The sequence below is a fragment of the Podarcis tiliguerta genome (assembly GCF_965153285.1).
Source record: "Podarcis tiliguerta genome assembly, chromosome: 3".
NCBI lineage: Eukaryota > Metazoa > Chordata > Lepidosauria > Squamata > Lacertidae > Podarcis > Podarcis tiliguerta.
In genome coordinates, this window is record NC_139536.1 from 104,601,937 (window position 1) to 104,606,081 (window position 4,145).

Genomic DNA, 4,145 nt, shown 5'->3' on the forward strand with positions numbered 1-4,145 from the left:
AATATGCAGAATAAAAAAAGAAAAAGAAAAACTTCTTTGCAAGTTTTGCCTGGTGGGAATACAATCTCCTCCAGATTCACCTAATCTCCTGAATAATTAAGAAACAATTTCATTAAGTGATCCTATTATTGTAGTTAATAAAAAAGCATTTATGTGGAGCCAAGAATTTAGGCGGCGCTCGTACTGCATCCACAGAGGAAGGGCACTTCCCACTTCGGTTATGCCTTCAGGGAGGAATGTTTAATCAAATATGTGCACTTATTCACAGTGAACTTTCTTTTTAAAAAATAAAAAAAAAATCTTGGAAAAATCTTTCTTTTTTCTTTTTTAATCAGCAAGTAGGTAAAGTGCACATTAAGCAATGCTGCCTAAAAGGTAAAGGTACCCCTGACAGTTAAGTCCAGTTGCAGATAACTCTGGGGTTGCGGCACTCATCTCGCTTTGCAGGCCGAGGGAGCCGGCATACAGCTTCTAGGTCATGTGGCCAGCAAGACTAAACCGCTTCTGGCAAACTAGAGTAGCACACAGAAATGCCATTTACCTTCCCGCCTGAGCGGTACCTATTTATCTACTTGCACTGGTATGCTTTCAAACTGCTAGGTTGGCAGGAGCTGGGACCGAGCAACGGGAGCTCATCCCATCACCGGGATTCGAACCGCCAACCCTCTGATCGGCAAGCCCAAGAGGCTCGGTGGTTCAGACCACAGCACCACCCACATCCCATTGAAATGCTGCCCAGTGGGCAATAAAAGCATCCTCATCCAGCGGATTTGCACATTTTTGCAATTTGAGTCATGTACAGCAAGGGTTCTGATTCACCCCCACCCTTCGGCCACAGCCTCATAGGCTGCTTATTCCACCCTTGGGCACCCAAGTCCCAGTCTCCTCCTCACTGTGGCAGTGTGGGATGTAAGCATCCAAAATGCATAGGTAAAAGGGTTAATTGCAAGGGCTGTAGAACACAATGGTGTCATGCACTCTGTGGCAGTTCTGGCAGTTGGTACAGTTATGGCAGGTGAATTGTCTTAACAGGTAGAGCAGCAGGAATGTTATGTTGTGCTGCTGTCCTCCTCATAGTTAGTTAGCCTGTAGCAGTTTAATCAAAGTAAGTAGTTTTAGCAACCTAAGTATCTGTATTGTATATTTTAATCTGCAAGTGCAAGTACAGTGATACCTCGGTTTTCGAACATAATCCATTCTGGAAGACCATTTGAGTTCCAAAACCTTAGAAAACCAAGGCGCAAAGGGCAGCCTGTAAATTTGATACAGAGAATTGCGAAAACTTCAGCGGAAGCCATTCAACTTCCAAGGCGCATTTGAAAATGGAACCATTTACTTCCAGGTTTTCAGCATTCGGGTTCTGAAACGTTCGTCAACAGAAATGTTCTAAACCTGAGGTACCACTGTACACTGAGTTAAATTATGTGTTATTTAAACTAGGGCTGCCATACGTCTGGAAATTCCCGGACACAGCTGGGATTCGGCTGTTGGAAACAGTGCTCAGGCGGAAATTGCTTAAATGTTTTCAATTAGCAATAATCGTGCCTCGGATTAACCTCATTGGCTACGATACTGCAAAGCTGGAAATTGCTTAAATGTCCAGGAAAATCCAGACGTATGGCAACCCATGTCGGAAGTGTAGATTTTGGTGAATTTCCTTAAAAATAGCTCAAAAACTTCACTCTTTTTTGAGATTTTGCAACAACTTAGCCCCCCAAACTTTTGTGTCTGGATTTTCACTTTTTGAAATATGGCAACCCTAATTTAATCTTTAAAAGAGTGTGTGTAGTTTCTATGGGGGGGGGGGGAGGACAACAACCAATGAAAGGGTCAAATGACCTAGGGCTGTCTTTGGCATACTCTGCAAATGGATATGGAGTCTAATTCCCACAGAAAGAGTACCAGAGATTCACCTCTTCAACAGTGGCTTTCCATGTCTCCCATCCCAGCTGTCCTTGTCTAACACAGGATCGCCCTAGACCAGGCATGGCCAAACTTGGCTCTCCAGCTGTTTTGGGACTACAACTCCCATCACCCCTAGCTAACAGGACCAGTGGTCAGGCATTATGGGAATTGTAGTCCCAAAACAGCTGGAGGGCCAAGTTTGGCCATGCCTGGCTTAGACAGACAGGGAGCTATAATTCTCCCACCACTGCCTTGGTTCAACTTCCTCAAAAGCCACCCTCCATCCTTTGAAAACTTTTTGCAAGGCACTTTGTGTGTGTGCACATGTGTCTCAACTGGCCAGGCCCACCAGTAACTAGTCTCCAGTACAGGAAGTCAGAAAGACTAGGTCTTGGGGTGGGTGCACTTCCAGCTGCAAGAGAATCAGCTGACATTCCAAGCCAGTCAGGACCCACCAAGCTCCGTAAGACCCTTTGCAGCCCAGGAACTCCCCTCCTTTCTTTCCTCTGGCCTTGAATGGTTGGCCTGGAAAACAGATGTGTGATTCAATTTGTGTGTCAAGAAGCACGAACATCGTTTTGAAATGTCAGGAGTTTTATGGGTAAAGTAAGCACTTGGGTTCCAACTTTTGACTACCTGCAGAGAGTTGCTACTAGTAAAGACACTGAGAAGCGAAAGTAGGTTTTGCCTTTAAGGAGGAAACATCTTGTCTTCGTTCCAGAGACTCCATCAAAGATAGAAGAATGGGAAAAGCCCCAGAGGAGAGATTTTATCACGGCCCCAAATCTTTGCAGCGTCAGCAACTCTTCATTGCGAATCTCAGGGAACTTGTTGATCATCTCAGAGACCCGCCGTGTGAAAAGAGCTTTGTATTTCATCCCAAGAAAAATCCAGCATTATTTAATAGCCCTCCTAATCACCAAGAAAGAGGGCATATTTTGTCAATGTGCTCTTCTGGACTTGATGAAGGTCAAAGCCTTCCCTGACCACAGAAATCACTGGGGGAAATCTTGGGCAAATTGTGGGGGTTTAAGGCCTTGGTTTCTCCTCTAGGAAATAAAGTTGATGCAAAAAAAATAAAAAAAATTAAAAAATGCATTATTGCAAAGAACATTTTGTTCATTCTATGTTATGACCAAGCACAGAATTGAAGAGTTGTAGAGGTTTCCAAAGGCCATCTATTCCTGCCAATGCAGGAAACCCAGGACCAGAGAACATGCCTGAATGGGTGGCCAGTCAGCCTCTGTTTAAAACAGAAGTACCATATTTTTTGCTCTATAAGACTCACTTTTTCCCTCCTAAAAAGTAAGGGGAAATGTGTGTGCGTCTTATGGAGCGAATGCAGGCTGCGCACCTATCCCAGAAGCCAGAACAGCAAGAGGGATTGCTGCTTTCACTGCACAGCGATCCCTCTTGTTGTTCTGGCTTCTGAGATTCAGAATATTTTTTTACTTGTTTTCCTCCTCCAAAAACTAGGTGCGTCTTGTGCATCCTATAGAGCGAAAAATACGGTAAACCTTGAAAATTTATATGCAGGCTTTCCAAAATGTTGCTGGAGATACCGTGTGTGTGTGTGTGTGTGTGTGTGTGTGTGTGTGAGAGAGAGAGAGAGAGAGAGAGAGAGAGAGAGAGAGATTATAGTTGAATTTGGGGTTTTTTAAAAAAATCATAGATAATAATTCTCCACCAAAACTTCCCTGAGTCCCATTTGTGCTCTTTGTCACTAGATGTCACTGCATGCACAAGTGTGTTGCTGAAACCTGCAGAAAAAGAAAAAAAAAGTTGGGTGATCATTTGACAGTATTCCAGAAGAGTGGTCCTGTTAAGTGTGATGTTATCAAAAATGACAAAGAGTGCCTTGGTACTTTAAAGACTAGCTTTTTTAAAAGATTTTGATTGGCAGCAAAATGCTCATCTAAACAAATACCCTGGATGTCATTTTAGTACAGGGATTACTAATTTACGGCCTTCTAGATGGTGTTGGATCATAGCTCCCATCATCTCTGATCGTTCTCCATGCAGACTGGGATCGAAGGATATTACTGGGTCACATTCAGACCATACATACGAAGCACTATTATACCACTCTAACAGTCATGCCAACAAAGGTCCGTATAGTTAAAGCCATGGTTTTCCCAGTAGTGATGTATGGAAGTGAGAGCTGGACCATAAAGAAGGCTGATCGCCGAAGAATTGACGCTTTTGAATTATGGTGCTGGAGGAGACTCTTGAGAGTCCCA

General features: G+C 43.6%; 1 long non-coding RNA gene across 1 annotated transcript; it reads left to right on the top strand.

Moving 5' to 3' along the window:
• Positions 1-968: 968 nt before the first annotated feature.
• Positions 969-3,663, top strand: LOC310673552. Its single transcript, XR_014509093.1, has 3 exons — positions 969-1,105; positions 2,627-3,150; positions 3,404-3,663. It is a non-coding gene; the product is annotated as an uncharacterized lncRNA (long non-coding RNA).
• Positions 3,664-4,145: the final 482 nt, after the last annotated feature.